Raw genomic sequence first — 19,992 nt, 5'->3', positions numbered from 1 at the left:
TTAAAATGACTAAGTCCAGTAAATGACTGGACTCAAAAGAAATGTAAGATGTATAGTTGGAGAAGCAACACAAATGGTCCAACCTGTGGCAGAGCATTCCAAAGTTGTATTGATCTCATCAGCCACACTCAACATTGTAACTTTATTTTAACATAGTGATATCATTTTGGTCCTCTTTGAGAATGAAGAACAACAACCAAACAAACAACCAACCAGCCAGCAGCCAGCCAGCCAATAAATGCTGAGTAGAATCATTTTTGCTGGCAATTTTGTTCGTTTTTTGTGTATATTTGGTTTGACGACAGGGAACGGTCCTTCCCTACCACAATGAACAGGCTGGGGTTAGATTAGGTAAAGCAGACAATTTTTAAAATACCTTTATTTATCCCTTCCTTAAAACACAAAGAGAATCGCACAGTTCTTTAAATAAAAAAACAGCTTCTCAAAGAAATAGGATAGGTAATGAGGAAACAAAACTATCAATCTTTGTATGATATGATGGCATATTTAGAGAATCCTGAGAATCAACTCCAAAATTATTAGAAAGAATTATCAATTTTAGCAAATTTGCAAGATATAAAGTCACATAAATCATTGGCTTTCCTATATGTTACAAACAAAGCCCAGCAACAAGACATAGAAAGATAGATACCATTTAAAATAATTGCAGACAATATAAAATATTTGGGAATTTACCTGGCCAAAAAAAATCTAGGTATTGCATGAATACAATAACAAAACACTTTTCACATGAATAAAATTAATCATAAATAATTGAAATAATATCAAATATGAATTTTGATTATATTAAGTTAAAAATTTTTTGTGCAAACAAAGCCAATGCAGACAACATTAGAAGGGAAGCAGTAAACAGGGGGAAAAATCATATTCAAGGGTTCTGATAAAGGCCTTATTTCTAAAATCTATAGAGAATTGACTCAAATTTATAAGATTATAAGCCATGTTCTAGTTGATAAATGGTCAAAGGTTATGAATAGACAATTTTTCAGATGAAGAAACTCAAGTAATTTTTGTTGTATGAACAAATGCCCTAAATCCTTATGGATTAGAGAGATGCAAATTAAGACCACTGAGAGGTACTATTTCACACCTCTCAGATTGGCTAAAATGACAGGAAAAGATAATAATAAATGTTGGTGGGGATGGGGGAAAACAGGGACACCAATAATGAAAAAAATTCAAAGGCAGGTGGCCCAGACATTCCAGACTTAAAACTATTTTAAATAGTTTTAATAATTTTATTAATTTAATAATTTATTAATTATTATTAATTAGTAATAATTAATAATTTAATAATAATATTAATAATTAAGCCAGACTATATTAAAACTAAAAATTATAAAATAGTGATCATCAAATCATTTAGTATTGGCTAAGAAATAGAGTGGACATTAAGTCTCCTGGTAATCCACTTGCCTTGGCTACAGAATAGGTTTTGGTGCACAAGCTACAATATTAAAATCACTATAATTATCTAGTGCTTGATAAACCCAAAGACAGCAGCTTCTGGGATAAAAACAAAAGCTGCTGAAAAATTGTAAAAGAATGTGACACAAAGGAGGCCCTGAGAGGTATCTAAAATCCTACATAAAGATAGGGTCAAAATGGGTTCAAGATTTAGACATAGAGGGTAAAGCTATACGCAAATTAGGAGAGCAAAGAATACTTTTCCTGTCTGAGCTGTATGGAAGGGCAAAAGTAGTGATCAAAGATGAACTAGAGGATATTATGAAAATATCAAAATGATAATTTTGATTACATTTATTTTAAAAAGGTTTTTCAAAACCAAAACCAATGCAACCAAGATTAGAAGGGAAGCAGGAAGCCAGTGGAAATTTTTAGTCAGTTTTGTTTTAAAGTTTCATTTCTCAAATATATAGAGAACTGAGAAAAATTAAATTTATGTGAAATAAAATCACTCCTCCATTGATAAATAGTCAAAAGGTATGAACAGACAATTTTCAGATGAAGAATTAAAGCCACCTATAGACATAAAAATGCTCAAATCATTATTGATTAGAGAAATGCAACTCTGAAGTACTGCTAAGATTATTAGAAAAATAATTATAAATATTGGAGAAGATGTGGGAAAACTAAGATACTAATGCATTGTTGGTGGAGTTATGAAATGATCCAACCATTCTGGAAAGCAATGTTTATACCAAAAGAGTTATCAAACTATGCATATCTTCTCTCCAGCTATGTTACTATTGTACTTGTATCTCAAAGAGCTTATAAAAGTGGAGAAAGGACTTATACTTGCAAAAAAGTTTGTAGCCACCATTTTTCTAGACACAACAAATTGGAAAATTAATGCATGTCCATAAACTGAGGAATGGCTGAATATTTTATGGTATGTGGATTTGAGGGAATAATATTTTTCTACAAGAAATGATGAGCAGCAAAATGTTATCAAACTGTGCATACCCTTTGATCTAGCTGTGTTACTACTGGGCTTATATCCCAAAGAGATTTTAAAGAAGGGAAAGGGACCTGTATGTGCCAAAATATTTGTAGCAGCCCTCTTTGTAGCAGCAAGAAACTGGAAACTGAGTGGATACCCATCAGTTGGAGAATGACTGAATAAGTTATGCTATATGAATGTTATGGAATATTATTGTTTTGTAAGAAATGACCAACAGGGTGATTTCAGAAAGGCCTGGAGAGACTTATATGAACTGATGCTGAGTGAAAAGAGCAGGACCAGGAGATCATTATATACTTCAACAATATTATATGATGATCAATTCTGATGGATGTGACTCTTTCCAACAATGAGATGAACCAAATCAGTTCCAATAGAACAGTAATGAATTGAAACAGCTACACCCAGCAAAAGAACTCTGGGAAATGAGTGTGAACCACTACATAGCATTTCCAATCCCTCTGTTTTTGTCTATTTGCATTTTTTTATTTTCTTCACAGGTTAATTGTATATTGTTCAATTCTTCTTGGGCAACATAATAACTGTATGGATATGTATACATATATTGTATTTAATATATAATTTAACATATTTAACATGTATTGGTCTACCTGCCATCTGGGGGAGGGGATGGGGGAAGGAGGGGAAAAGTTGGAACAAAGGTTTTGCAACTGTCAATGCTGAAAAATAACCTATACATATGTCTTGTAAATAAAAAGATATAATAAAAAAAAAGAAAAGAAATGACGAGCAGACTGATTTCAGAAGATTACAGAGGCTTACTTGGACTGATACTTAGTGAAGCAGAACCAAAAGAACATTGTACCCAGTAACAAGATTATGTGGTGGACAACTGTGATGGACTTGACTCTTTTCAACAATTTGATGACTCAAACCAATTACAATAGACTTGGAGAGAAAATGACACCTGCATCCAGAATGAGAACTATGGAGACAATATCAATTGAAGCATAGTAGTTTCACATTCTGTTTGGTCTTTTTTTTCCTTTCTTGCAGTTTTTTTTTTCCCTTTTAGTCTGACTTTTCTTACACAACATGACAAATATGGAAATATATTTAAAAGAATTACACATTTCAACTTACGTCAAATTATTTGCTATTTTGGAGAGGAAGAGATAAGAGAAGAAGGGAGAAAATTTTGGAAAACAAATTCTTACAAAAATGGATGTTGAAAATTATATTTTCCTGTATTTGGAAAATAAAATACTATTGAAAAATTAAATCAAAAGGTTTTCAGACACCCAAGGGGTTGCCAAATACTACTGCTGTTTTAATCTAGTGAGAAGAAAATCCTATGACCTAGTTTGTCTGTGAGCAGGATTGTGTTAACAGCTCTCAATATGTCTGCATCTGCTGCTTTGTAATTTACCTGTTGTCACAGGACTTTGAGGCAGGTATATAAGATATTGGAGATGTCTTTTGACTGGTGCATGAATTGGATTAAAGTAAGGCAAATTTACACAAAGTTGTTGGGTTCATTCTCATTCCAGAGTCATTGGAATCCAATGTTAAGACAAAAATCAATATTACTGGCAATAACTCAAGATGTAATGAATGATCTGGCATCTTCAAGGTGTAACCAAGCTTTAAGATTTTCACATCACCTGCTTCCATTATCTCCATGGCTAGGTAGAACACATCTTTCAAATCTACTTATTCTACTGGGAAGTATTCACATGTTTGGTGTACATACCCCAATATAGCCCAATTCACTGATAGTTTTGAGGACCCATAGTTATTCTCAATCTCTTTAGCCTGTCTGTCAATATGGTTTACAAAGTATGCTGTACATGCTGCAGCTTCATGGAGTCATAGGTTAAAGTGGCAAATGGACATGAAAGGTGAAAAACAATCCTGAAAAAAAAAAAAGGATGGTGACCTCTCAACAAAGGTTATAGTCTTCCCTAACTATCCATATACCCTGATATTGTAAAAACTTTAAGGCCTGAAATAGCATACAGTAAAAGTCTGGATTTAGTGAAGCTGAGTTTTGATTGTAAAGTCATGACTAAAAACAGATAGATATATAGATAGGTGATAGTTATAAGTGCACATATAGATAACATTCTGCACAAAGGGAAAAGCCCACTAAAGGGCAAACCCATGAGAGGACAAGCCCACTAGAAGCTCATTCAGAGGAAGATAGAGGCACAAGCTAGCAAAGGCAAAGGACTAGCAGCAGGAGCACTTGGAACCAAGGAGAGAGATAGGCCTCTAAGAAAGCTAACTGGGCCCAAGAAAAGAGACAAGACTTTGAAGGAAACAATAAAGGATTGGGATTTTAACTCCTGGCTGCACTTGTGATTACTCTGAACTGAAACTAAGGCTGCATCCAGAAGCCCCCCACGACACCTGCTCCCAGAGAACTTTATATTTTAAGAGAACATTACTCTCTTAGAAGAACTTTACTATATGGTCTTCATTTTTTAAAGCTCCTAATTTCATTTAATTCTAATATCTATCTACTTTTATTTATAAAACATTTTAATGTTGTTTCATTTTGATGTTATTAATTCTTTCTTGATTTTTAGAAAACATATTTTTGTTTTAAATTGTGATTTAATCATATCATGATTCCATAATGATCTTCCCATTATTAGTGGTAGCAGTTCCATAATATTTGGCTCCTATGACCGTAATAGCTAACAAACCTTTTGAAAAAATTGCAATTACACATCAGGTAATGAAATTAAAAAGAATTGCAATATTGACCATATATGGACATACACACATTTACATCATAAACATATATTTTTGTTTTCACATATGTATATACAGACTAAAGATATACTATCTATACTACCTTTGTAGATATACTACCTGTCTGCCTCTCTCTGTATGTCTGTCTTTCTATCTGATAAATGAGGCAGCTAGCTAATACCCTGGATAGAGTACTAGCCTTACAATCACGAAGACTAAATTTCATGAGTTCAAATCTGTCTTTAGACAATGTGTGTTACTAGACAAGTCACTTTGCCTTTTTTTCCCTTCAATTTCCTCATGTGTAAATATGCTGGAAAAGGAAATGGCAAAGTACTCCAGTATTTTTTCCAAGAAAATCTCCAATGGGGTAACAAAAAGTTGCACATGACTGAAATGATTAATTGTTCTACAAAATATAAGACAAATTACAGTAGTTAAAGTAAAGACTTCTTGAACGTGATTGGATTTTATCTGAGATTTGAAAAAAGCCAGGAAAGTCCAAAGGTAGAGACGAAAAGGAAGATAGCTCCAGGCCTAAGCAATAGTTTGTGAAAATGTGCTTCAGTGGAAATATGGAATATATTTAAGGAAGAAAAGAAAAGATTTTAAAATCCCTGAATCTTAGGATATTTGGATGAGAATAAAGTGGGAGACGAATCAAAATATTCATACATTCACACATTATGGCTTAAAAGCGAAACAAAAAAAACTATATTTGTTCTTGGAGGTAATAGGGAGTCACTGGGCTTTATTGAATAAGTTCAATGACATGATTAGACTTTTCCTTTTAGTCTCCAAAATGGACCATTTCCTTCTTTCAAACATTCCAGGGATATCATAGCCATGTCTTAGAGCCTGGGGAGTCCTTTGTCTTTTCCCTGATATTAAGCATAGTTCTTAAAGATCATTTAGAGATTGGATGCTTTCTTGTTATGAACCATTCCCTAGGTGGAACCCACTTTCAGCCTTGGGAGGAAAAATACCTTATCTCTAAAACTGTAGACTGCAAATATTATGGACAAAAAAGAAAAGGCAGCAGTTATTTTAGGCTGTTTGATGGTGCATGAACTCTTTGAAAAGAATGTTATTCTTATGTAATCTCCTTTTATTACAGCCAGGAAGAAGGCTGTCTTTATAAGAATGAAAGCCTACATTTTACATTTCTTTCTCTACTGACATGATTTGAATTTAGATTAGAGAACTATGTAGAGAAATTAAACTGAGGGCAGAATTCATGTCTTTTTAAAGATTTATTTGCGATTTTTATGTGGATGATTTTCTTGACTTATGACATAATTAGGTATACCTAAATTTAAGAGATCTTTTTGAAACTATGGCTTATATTCATATTCACACATAATACAAATACTTAATTGTACATTTATTTTTAGAATACATACATAACATCACCTTATGCTTTCATATCTATTACTCCATATGTCATATATTCCTTTTAACTTAAAAATATGCAAGAGGCAATTATATTTTAGATATAAAATGTAGAGGTTTAAAATACCATTTCTACTTTTACAAAATCTATATCATAAGCAGAACTCAGTGAATTTAATTTGATTCCTGTTGTATTTCTCATTTCTTTAGCTCATTGGCACAAAGTGGTACTCAATACGTAGGCTGGGTTTTTAACATGCAGATAATTCATTGCCCAAATGAAGGTACTAAACAAAACCAGATGAGCCAAATGATTATGCAACTACACACAGCTTCTTGTTTTCCCTATTTTATTTTTTTTAATTTTCTTTTGTTTTCTGTCAACAGCTAGTCTTTCCTAATTCCTCAATTCTCCATTAATTATTTCCTATTGTACAGATTTATTCACATATTTTCCTCCTATTAGATTTGAGCTTCTGGTAGGAAGACTTTCTGCCTTTCTTTGTATCACTAAATACTTTGCATAATGATGACTCATGGTATACCCTTAATAATAAATGCTTATTGACTGACTAAACTACACACACACACACACACACACACACACACACACACACAAATACATGCACCCTATCTTGGACTAGTAGAATACTACAGCTGGAAATAGGCATTTAACTTCATCCTCCCATTTATGGCTTAGGAAACTGAACCTTAGAAGAGGGAAGTGTTTTCCGGCTGTTCCACAGTGAGACAATAACAGAACTAGCACTAGAATGAAGCCTTCTTATTCCTATTCCCACATTCAAGACACTTTGTCTGGGCTCTAAAAGAGAAATAGATTTTCCAGAGGCATGTGAGGAAAATGGTAAGCATAAAAAAAGAGGTGAATAAAGGACATGGTAGCAGAAAAAGCAGACACTGAATTGAGGAAAACTACTTCAGTTTTTTTTTTTCTAAAATGTAGAATAAAATGAAATATTAGCTCTTCAAATGACTTGAGCCAAGGACATTATCAAGAGGAAGATTTGACTTTTCTGCAAGTTCCTTTTGGGGCAGTCTGTAATTGATTCCAAATCCAGCACTATTTCTCCTGTCTCTCACATAATCTCAAAAAGTTTAGGTATCTTCTTGGCTTCAAAGTGCAAAATTGGGAGCAACTAAAGGTGAGATAGAGTCTGGTTTCAGAGAGACCAATTTTCTCTCAATAGAAAGAAGAAACTGTTAGCCATTAGAAGTGTTGAAATAACTAATAAGCTGGAATAATAAATAATTAGGACTCTCTGTGGACACATATATGTCCTTTTATCAGGGAAGTTTCCTGTTTAGATATAGATTTCCCTCTGAAATCTCTTTTACCAAAATTCTATGATTAATCAGAACAATTACTGTGAAGGCCAGAAAAGTTGCTTTTTATAAATGAGAAGTACCTGATGCAGAAAAATGGTAGGGACAGAGATCTGAAAAGTGAAAAGCTCAGTGGATCCAACAAACAGAATGGATTTCAAACAATAAAACAAAATCAAACAAACAAACAAGCAAAAAGAAAACTAAGTAAAATGCCTGCTGTTTCTTGAAAGCTCAGGCTTTGAGACTGGGATTCTAACTTTTCCCAATCACACAGAAGCAGCCCAAAACAATCTCATGACTTTTGAATGGGTTAGGGCTACAGAGACTTTCTGCTTATTTTCTACCCTTGGCTCAAGACTCTCAATACTAATTTACCTTCTTAATTGAGATGCCAAATCCTTGACATATGATTGCAGAGGTGACCCTTGCCAATTCAGGATTCAATGAATCCATTTTTGCCTATGAATATTATATGAAAGAAATAATTCATTCAGTGAATGAGAAAAAAATAAAAATCCAAATGTAGTTCACTTTATTTTGGCAATGTAATATGAGTTTTAACATTTATATAATTTTATCTCTTCGCCTCACTTACATTTTGTTTTTTTGTTTGTTTTTTGTTTGCTTTTTGTTTTTTTTTATTTATTATTTAATAGCCTTTTATTTACAGGTTATATGTATGGGTAACTTTACAGCATTGACAATTGCCAAACCTCTTGTTCCAATTTTTCCCCTCTTTCCCTCATCTCCTTCCCCAGATGACAGGATGACCAGTAGATGTTAAATATGTTAAAATATAAATTAGATACACAATGAGTATACATGACCAAACCATTATTTTGCTGTACAAAAAGAATCAGACTCTGAAATATTGTACAATTAGCCTGTGAAGGGAATCAAAAATGCAGGTGGGCAAAAATATGGGGATTGGGAATTCAATGTAATGGTTCTTAGTCATCTCCCAGAGTTCTTTCGCTGGGTGTAGCTGGTTCAGTTCATTACTGCTCCATTGGAAATGATTTGGTTGATCACATTGCTGAGGATGGCCAAGTCCATCAGAACTGGTCATCATATAGTATTGTTGTTGAAGTATATAATGATCTCTTGGCCCTGCTTGTTTCACTCGGCATCAGTTCATGTAAGTCTCTCCAGGCCTTTCTGAAATCTTCCTGTTGGTCATTTCTTACAGAACAATAATATTCCATAATATTCATATACCACAATTTATTCAGCCATTCTCCAACTGATGGGCATCCACTCAGTTTCCAGTTTCTGGCCACTACAAACAGGGCTGTCACAAACATTCCTGTACATACAGGTCCCTTTCCCTTCTTTATGATCTCTTTGGGATATAAGCCCAGTGGTAACACTGCTGGATCAAAGGGTATGCACAGTTTGATAACTTTTTGAGCATAGTTCCAAACTGCTCTCCAGAATGCTTGGATTCGTTCACAACTCCACCAACAATATATCAGTGTCCCAGTTTTCCTACATCCCCTCCAACAATCATCATTATTTTTTCCTGTCATCTTAACCAATCTGACAGGTGTGCCCTGACTTACATTTTGAAGAGAATTTTGTGTTCTCCTATAGGAATTATCTTTAAGTATTAAATCAATTTAAAAAATAACTTTGGTTTAAATAATTCATTTTGGGATTTTTAGGAGATGATGTAGGGCACAAATTTGAAACCTGCGCCCAATTCTTCCCTGTCTAAGTACAAAGGGAGCCTAATCTTAAGAGGGGTAATATCAAAGAAACTTCAAAAGAAGGAGATAATAAAATTATATATATATATATATATATATAGAGAGAGAGAGAGAGAGAGAGAGAGAGAGAGAGAGAGAAAGAGGCAAACCTTACAAAACCTTGTGTTCCAAATTTTCTTCTCTTTCCCTCCACTCCCTCCCATACATGGCAGGTAAATCCAATATGTGTTAAATATGTTAAAATATATATTAAAGCCAATATATGTATACATATTATTACATTGTATGCATGTGATATATATACATATTTTTTATAATTATCTTGATATACAAGAAAAATGGGATCAAGAAGGAAAAAAATAACTGTGAAAAAAAATTCAAGCAAACAGTTGATACAGTCCTCTCTCTGGGTTCAAATGACTCTCATCATCACAAGATTATTGGAACTGATCATCATCTCATTGTTGCTGTGTATAATGATCTACTCGTTCTGCTCATTTCACTTAGCGTCAGTTCATGTAAGTGTTCCCAGGCTTCTCTAAAATCATTCTACTTATTATTTCTTATAGAACAATAATATTCCATAACAATAATATACCATAACTTAATTTAGTCATTCTCCAACTGAAGGGCATCCATTCAGTTTACAATTTCTAGCCACTACAAAAAAAGGGAGGGGAGTAAGCATTGTGTGAATCTTACTCTCATCCAATTTGGCTCAAAGAAAGAATATCAGACACAGTTAGCTTCACAGAGAAACTTGTCTCATCTTACATGGAATTAGGAGCAGAAAGGGAAAAGTAAATGGAGAAACTAATAGAATGGAGAATGGAAGAAGGCATAAAAAAGGGACAAGTTTTAAAAGGGAAGGGCTGTTTGAGGAAGGTGTAGTCAGAAACAAAATGCTGAGAAAGAAGGAAAGGAGGAAAGGAAAGAGAAAAGTATAACTTGGAGAAAACAAGATGGCAGGAAATACAGAATTAGTCATTTTAACTATGAAAGTAAAAGAGATGAACTCCCTCATAAAAGCATAAAGTGGATAGAAGACTAGATTAAAAACCACAATCATACAATATGCTTACAATAAAAACCTTTAAAATAGAGTGATATATTCAGAGAAAAGGTCAAACACTGGAGCAGAATCTATTATGGTTAAGCTGGAGTAAAAAAGAAGGCAGTGAGTATGACATCAGAACAAGAAAAAAAAAAACAAAAAAAAGGTCTAATTAAAAGAGCTAAAGAAGGAAACAACATCTTGCTAAAGGGTACCACAGATGGAAATAATATCATATATAAACATATATGTACCAAGTAGTGGTATAGTATCCAAAGTCTTAAGGGAGAAGTTAAGAATGCTGCAAGAAAGCAAAAATATTCTGGTGGGGTATCTTAACCTTACTCTCTCAGAATTAGATAAGTAAAATCACAAAATAGTTCTGAAATTTAGCCAAGATATTCCTTGGGGTTTTAATTTTGGGGTCTATTTCCAGAGGTGTTCGGTGAATTCTTTCAATGGCAATTCTAGCTTCTGTTTCTAGTACATCAGGGGAGTTTTCTTTGATGATTTCCTATAAAATAATGTCTAGTCTCTTTTTTTTTCATCATGGTTTTCAGGAAGTTCAATAATCCTTAGATTGTCTCTCTGAGATCTATTTCCCAGGTCAATTATTTTCAAAAGTAGGTATTTTAATTTTCTTCTATTTTTTTCACTTTTTTTTTTTTTTTTTTTTGGTTTTGCTTGACTGATTCTTGATGTCTCATTGAGTCTTTCATTTCCACTTATTCAGTTCTGATTTTTAGTGAATTATTTTCTTCATTTACCTTTTTTTCAGTTCTTTTTATATTTGGCCAATTTGATTTTTAAATCAGTTGTTTTGTTCTATTTTTTTTTCCATTTCACAAATTCTGTTTTTGAGGAGTTATATTCATTTTCCATTTCACAAAATCTGTTTCTCAGAGGGTTGTTTTCTTTTTCTATTTCACAAATTCTGTTTTTCTGGGAGTTGTTTTCTTTTTCCATTTAGTCAATTTATATGGATTTATGTGCTTTTTTCATTTCACTGAGTATTTTGTAATTAATTTTCTTCAGATAATTTCTGTGTTTTCTTTTCTAAACCCTCAGTAAAGTTCTCATTTTTCCCCATTTTTTCTAGTTCTTTTTAAGATTTTTAAAAAATTTCTTCTAGGAGAATCTTGTGTGATGGAGACCAATTTGTATCACCCTGTGAGGCTTCATCTGGGGTCAATATGGTTTTAGTCTCCTCGGGATTTGAAATCTGTTCTTCTCTTTCACCAAAAAAACTATTTATCGAGAGAGTTCTTTTTGCTTTTTTAATCAAAAAAAAAATAATATCTGTATTTAGAGCAAGAGGGGTTTTCAAATCTTCCTTTAAAAGTGGCAGCCGTTGTGCTGGGTCAGTGCTGATTCACTCCCTGTGCTGGGAGGACATGGTCAAGTCTCATGAGACTCTGGTTCTTTGGGGTTCTCTCTTTACTTTTTGTGTTTGTGTTGGATGTTTTATACCTTTTCTGTTGATCTACTGGATTGCAACCAGGGCAGAGTGGCCAACACTGCTGTATATTCCTCCCCATAGATTTCCTGCTATGTGTAGTCCCCAGGTCTACACTGCCCATACTCAGCATCTGTGCTCAGCCTACTTGTATTTGGCCTACCTCCCTTTGTGCCTGATTGAAAGAGGCCTTTTGTGGAGAGCTTTGAAATTATCTTCTACTGGTAATTTGTTGCACTCCCAGTATTTGTGTATTCTGCCAGTCAATAACTAATTCAGAGGCTGGATTTGTTAATTAGCCTGAGGTTCAGAGGAGAAGGTCAGAAAGAAAGGTATGTCCTCACCACCATCTTGGCTCCACCCCTTTGATGCCAAAATCTTATATAAACATTAGCAAAGAGATTACAGCAAGTTATCCCCAGGATAATCTACCATGACCAAGTAGGGTTTATACCAGAAATGCAGGGCTGGTAAATATTAGGAAAACTATTAGCATGATTGACTCTATCAATAACCAAACTAACAAAAATCATGAGATTATCTCAATAGATACAGAAAAAGAATTTGAAAAAAATCCAACTACCAATCATATTAAGACTTGAGAGTATAGGAATAAATGGGGTTTACCATAAAATGATAATAGCATCTATTTAAAATCATCAGCAAACATTATATGCAATTGGGAAAAACAAGAACCATTCCCAATAAGATCATGGGTGAAATGATTGCCCATTATTACCTTTACTATTCAATATTGTATTCAAACTCAGAGAAGAAAAAGAGATTAAAAGAATTAGAATAAATTAGGATGCTACCAAATGTTGACTATTTACACATGATATGATTGTATACTTAGAGAACCCTAAAGAATCACCTAAAAAAATACTTAGAAGCAATTGAAACTTTAGCAAAGTTACAGTCTACAAAATAAATCCACATAAATCATCAATATTTTTATATATTAACAACAAAAACAAACAGCAAGAGACACAAAGAGAAATTCTTGTGCAGCACAATAATTGTATAAATATGTATACATTTATTGGATTTAATATATTTTAACATGTTGAACATATATTAGATTATTTTCTATCTAGAGAAAGAGGTGGGGGAAGGGGGAATAAATTGGAACACAAGGTTTTGCAAGGATCAGTGTTGAAAAATTATCCATGGATATAGTTTGAAAATAAGAAACTTTAATAAAAAATGAAATAAAAATTTCTTTGAAAAAAAGAGAAATTCTATTTAAAATAACTATGGAAGATTATATGATGATCAATTCTGAAAGGCATGGCTCTCTTCAACATAAGATGATTCAGACCAGTTCCATTTGTTAAAAGATGAAGAGAGCCATTTATACCCAAATATATAGGACTGTGGGAACTGAGTTTGATTCACAGCATAGCATTTTCACTCTTTTTGTTGTTGTTGGCTTGCATTTTATTTTGGTTGTTATCTTTTTCTGGTTTGATTTATTTTTTTCTTATACAGCAAGATAATTTTATAAATATATATGCATATATTGGATTTAACATATATTTCTACCATATATTGGACTACTTGCCATCTAGAACAGGGTTGAAAAAGGGGAGGGGGGGGGAATCGGAACACAAGATTTTGCAAGAGTTAATGTTGAATAATTATCCACACTTATGGTTTGAAAAATTAAAAAAAAAGTGTTAATAAAGAAAAATAGAAAATTTTAAAAATAATAATAAAATAAAATAACTGTGGATAATATACAATATTTAGGAGTCTACCTGCCAAGGCAAAGTTAGTAACTATATGAACAAAATTACAAAACACAATTAAAGTCAGATCTAATCAATTGGAAAATATGAAATCCTCACTGGTAAGCTGAGCTAATGTAATAAAAATGACAATACTACTAAATTAATCTATTTATTCAGTGCCATGCCATTCAAACTCCCAAGAAATTATTTTACAGAGCTAGAAAATGTAATAACACAGTTCATCTGGAAAAACAATAGGTCAGGAATTTCAAGGGAATTGATGAAAAAAATGCAAATAAAAGAGGCTTAGCTGTACTAGATGTAAAACTATATTATAAAGAAGTAGTCACCAAACCATTTGGTGATGACTGAGAAATAGAGCAATCAATCACTGGAATATGTTAGATTCACAGGACAAAATAGTAAATGATGACTATAGTATTCTAGTGTTTGACAAACCCAAAGAAACCAGCTTGTGGAATAAAAACTCACTATTTCACAAAACCACCTGTGAAAATTGGAAATTAGTATGGCAGAAACTAGGCACTGACCCACACTTAACACCATACTCCAAGATAAGGTCAAAATGGGTTCATGATCTAGGCATAAAGAATGAGATTATAAATAAATTAGAACATAAGATAGTTTACCTCTCAGACCTGTGGAGGAGGAAGTAATTTGTAACCAAAGAAGAACTAGAAATCATTATTGATCACCAAATAGAAAATTTTGATTATATCAGGTTAAAAAGGTGTTTGTACAAACAAAACTAATGCAGGCAAGATTAGAAGGGAAACAATAAACTGGGAAAATATTTTTATAGTCAAAAATTCTGAAAAAGGCCTCATTTCCAAATTATATAGAGAACTGACTGAAATGTATAAGAAACCAAGCCATTCTCCAATTGATAAATGGTCAAAGGATACAAACAAATAATTTTAAGATAAAGAAATTTAAACTATTTCTAGCCATATGAAAAGGTGCTTTAAATCACTACTGATCAAAGAAATTCAAATAAGCACAACTCTGAGGTACCACTACTCACCTCTCAAATTGACTAAGGTAATGGGAAAAGATAGTGTCAAATTTTGGCAGGAATATGGAAAAACTAGGCTATAGATATATTGTTGGTGGAATTGTTAATTGATCTAGCCATTTTGAAGAGCAATTTGGAACTCTGCTCAAAAAGTTACCAATCTGAGCATACCTTTTGACCCAGCAATATCTCTATAGGACTTATATCCCAAAGAGATCTTAAAAGATGGAAAGGGGACCACATGTGCAAAAATGTTTGTTGGACCCCTTTTTGTAGTGGTAAGAGACTAGAAACTAAATGGATGCCCTTTAGCTGGAGAATGACTGAATAAGTTATGGTATATGAATATTATGGAATATTATTGTTATATAAGAAATGATCAGTGAGATGATTTCAGAGAAGCCTGGAGAGAGAGTTCTGATAAGGGTAAATTCTAACCATATCCACATACCCTACTATCTCTCTATATTCCTCTTCTTTGTAAAAGTTCTTTCTTTTGCCCCTCTTTTATGTGAGTTAATATTATATGTTCTTCCTTTTCCTTTGCCCTACTTCTAGTACATTTTCTTTCTCACTCTTTATTTTTTTAAATCATCTAATAATAACCAACTTATACCCATACCCTCTGTCTAAATGTATATTTGTTCTAATTGTACTAATAATGGTAACATGAATAGGAGTCACAAAGATAATCTTCCCATATATGAATGAAACATTTAGATTTATTGATTCCTTTGTGGTTTCTCTTTAATATTTACCTTTTTATTCTTCCTTTATGTCTTGTGTTTGAAAGTTAGGTTTTCTATGTGGCTCTGGTGTTTTCATCAGGAATGCTTGAAAGTTCTCTGTTGCATTAAATATCTATTTTTCCCTTGAAGCATTATACTCAGAATATCATATAGCAAACCTCTCCAAACCTTTTATCTGGAAATTCTTATGTTATTTTGGCTATATCTCAGTAATATTTGATTTTTTCCCCTTTCACATGCTTGCAATATTTTTTCTTGCCTAGGAAGCTCTGGAATTTGGCTAAAATATTTAAGGAAATTTTGATTTAGACAACTCTTTCAGATAAAAAATTGAGTTCTTTTGATTTCTATTTTAGTCTCTGTTTCTAGGCAGTTTTCCTTAATATTTTTGAAAAAAAATTTAAAGCTTTTTTAAATTTTCAAACCAAACATACAAATAATTTTTCAGCATTGACCCTTACATATCTTTGTGTTTCATATTTTCCCCTTCTTCCCCCACCACCTCCCCTAGATGACAAGCAATCCAATATATGTTATAAATGTTAAGATATATGTTAAATCCAATATATGTAAACATATTTATACAATTCTATTGCTTCCCAAGAAAAGTCAGATCAAAAAAGAAATAAAATGAGTAAGAAAACAAAATTCAAGTGAACAACAACAAAAAGAGTCAGAATATTATGTTGTGATCCACATTCAGTTCCCACAGTTCTCTCTCTAGGTGCAGCTGCCTTTCTTCAACATAAGATCATTGGAACTGGCAACAATCATCTCATTCTTGAAGAGAGCCACATCCTTCAAAATTGGTCATCATATACTCTTGTTATTGATGTGTACAATGATCTCCTGGTTCTGCTCATTTCACTTAGCAGCTGTCCATGTAACTCTCCATGGTTCTCTGAAATCATTCTGCTGGTCTTTTCTTATACAAAAATGATATTCCATAACATTCATATACCATAAGTTATTCAGCCATTCTCCAACTGATGGGCATCCATTCAGTTTCTAGTTTCTTGCCACTACAAAAATGGCTGCTACAACCAGGTTTGCACATGTGGATCCCTTTCCTTCCTTTAAGATCTCTTTGGGATACTAACTCAGTAGCAACACTGCTGGGTCAAAGGCTATGCACAGTTTGATAACTTTCTGAGCATAGTTCCAAATTGCTCTTCAAAATGGCTGGATAAATTTATAGTTCCACCAACAATGTATTAGATTCCCAGTTGAAACTTTTTTTTAATCTTGTCTTTAAAGTAATTCAGTAATTCTTAAACAATCTCTCCTGGTTCTCTTTTCCAAGTCAGCTTGTTTTTTTCAATGAGATAGTTCACATATCATTTTTGTTTTCTCATTCTTTTCATTTTGCTTTTTGATTATTTCTTTATTTTCTCATGGAGTCATTAGCTGCCAGTTGCACAATTCTAATTTTTGAGTAATCATTTTCTATAGTAAGTTTTGTACTTCTTTTTCAGTGTGCTCAATTCTACTTTCTAAGGAGATTAATGTTTTTTTTTCCTTCACTTAATTTGTGCCTCTTTTTTATTATTTGACCAATTCTGTTTTTTAAACTGGTATATTCTGCATTCTTTTTTGTAACTCCTAGAGATTAGTAGAGTTTTCTTGGAATTCATAAGAATACCTATTCTCTTGCAAGTGACAACATGCTCTTCTCTCCTCCTTGGAATCAGGACCATGGACCCCATTTCTTTATAAACACAAATATCAATGTTCTTTTACCTGATTCTGCAACTAGCAACTGCATACAGGTAATGCAATAAGGTCTTATAATCTAATATTAGCAAAAGTTCTTCTGCAATCCTTTTCTGATCAGCTATCCAAGCTTCTTTTCCCAAACAAAATTTTATGTATGTAAGGATGTATGTATATGTTTATGTGCATATATATATATACACATTTGTAAAAATATTCTCTACATACTTCTACTTAACAGTTATTTTTCTGTACATATAGTGACATTCTTTTCTGTATACATATAGTGACATGTCCTTTATAGTTCATTAGTGTATTTATAATATTCAAAATAACTTATTGACTCAAAGTATTTCTTCAAAAACTATTGTTTTACATTATACATTGTTCACTTTGTTCTACTCACTTTGCTCTTTATTATTTCTTGTAAGTCTTTCCATATATTTCTAAAATCAGTGAGCTCATCATTTTTATGGTCCAGTAATATTCTAATCACTATCATATTCCACAGCTAGTTCAGTTATTCCCTAATTGGCTGGGAGTATCTGAAATTTCCATTTCTTTGCTACAAATATCTAAGAACATATAGATTCTTTTATTTTGTCCCTATTTATTTTCAGTTATAGGTCAAGTAGTGTTACTGGATTAAAGGGTATAGTTATTTTAATAATTATTTGGGCATAATTCAAAATTGTCCCCCAAATTGGTTTTATCAATTCACCATTTCAACAATGTTTTGTTTTTTTTTTTTAATTTAATAGCCTTTTATTTACAGGTTATATGCATGGGTAACTTTACAGCATTAACAATTGCCAAACCTCTTGTTCCAATTTTTCACCTCTTACCCCCCACCCACTTCCCCAGATGGCAGGATGACCAGTAGATGTTAAATATATTAAAATATAAATTAGATACACAATAAGTATACATGACCAAAACGTTATTTTGCTGTACAAAAAGAATCAGACTCTGAAATATTGTACAATTAGCTTGTGAAGGAAATCAAAATGCAGGTGGGCATAAATATAGGGATTGGGAATTCAATGTAATGGATTTTAGTCATCATCCAGAGTTCTTTCTCTGGGCTTAGCTGGTTCAGTTCATTACTGCTCCATTGGAAATGATTTGGTTGATCTCATTGCTGAGGATGGCTAGGTCCATCAGAACTGGTCATCAAATAGTATTGTTGTTGAAGTATATAATGATCTCCTGGTCCTGCTCATTTCACTCAGCATCAGTTCGTGTAAGTCTCTCCAGGCCTTTCTGAAATCATCCTGTTGGTCATTTCTTACAGAACAATAATATTCCATAATATTCATATACCACAATTTATTCAGCCATTCTCCAACTAATGGGCTTCCATTCAGTTTCCAGTTTCTAGCCACTACAAAAAGGGCTGCCACAAACATTCGTGCACATACAGGTCCCTTTCCCTTCTTTATAATCTCTTTGGGATATAAGCCCAGTAATAACACTGCTGGATCAAAGGGTATGCGCAGTTTGATAACTTTTTGAGCATAGTTCCAAACTACTCTCCAGAATGTTTGGATTCGTTCACAACTCCACCAACAATGCATCAATGTCCCAGTTTTCCCTCATCCCTTCCAACATTCATCATTATTTTTTCCTGTCATCTTAGCCAATCTGTGTAGTGGTATCTTAGAGTTGTCTTAATTTGCATTTCTCTGATTAATAATGACTTGGAGCATCTTTTCATATGACTAGAAATAGTTTCAATTTCTTCATCTGAGAATTGTCTGTTCATATCCTTTGACCATTTTTCAATTGGAGAATGGCTTGATTTTTTATAAATTAGAGTTAATTCTCTATATGTTTTGGAAATGAGGACTTTATCAGAACCTTTGACTGTAAAAATATTTTCCCAGTTTATTGCTTCCCTTTTAATCTTGTCTGCATTAGTTTTGTTTGTACAAAAACTTTTCAGTTTGGTATAATCGAAATTTTCTATTTTGTGATCAGTAATGATCTCTAGTTCTTCTTTGGTCATAAAATCCTTCCCCTTCCACAGGTCTGAGAGGTAAACTATCCTGTGTTCCTCTAATTTATTAATAATTTCATTCTTTATGCCTAGGTCCTGAACCCATTTTGACCTTATATTGGTGAACGGTGTTAAGTGTGGATCAATACCTAGTTTCTGCCATATTAGTTTCCAATTTTCCCAGCAATTTTTATCAAACAGTAAGTTCTTATCCCAAAAGCTGGTGTCTTTGGGTTTGTCAAAGACTAGGTTGCTATAGTTTCAACAATGTTTTTAAGAACAATTCTTTGAATAGCTAGTGAGAGGAAAGAGTTCAAATACCACCTACAAAGAAATAAACAAAAACTTTTGGTTTGTTGTCACACTATCAGAAAACCCAAATATGGTGGAGACAATTCTAAGGAAACTGATGGCCTTGCAGTCAGCGGGGAGGATCAGAAGCCAAAGCAACCATCCTCCATATCCCAGGAGTATAGGTAATTATGGTTCTATCAGTCAATCCAATTCAATGAACTCAACATGTCAAATGATTTCTATGAATTAGATTTGGACTCCTGGGGTATAGCTTTAAAAATTAATAGGAAAAGAATAAAGAGCTTACACATAGAAAATTACTGTGGGAATAGAGAAGACCAGA

Source organism: Sarcophilus harrisii, chromosome 3 (genome assembly GCF_902635505.1).
Source record: "Sarcophilus harrisii chromosome 3, mSarHar1.11, whole genome shotgun sequence".
Classification (NCBI taxonomy): domain Eukaryota; kingdom Metazoa; phylum Chordata; class Mammalia; order Dasyuromorphia; family Dasyuridae; genus Sarcophilus; species Sarcophilus harrisii.
This window is presented reverse-complemented; position numbering follows the sequence as displayed.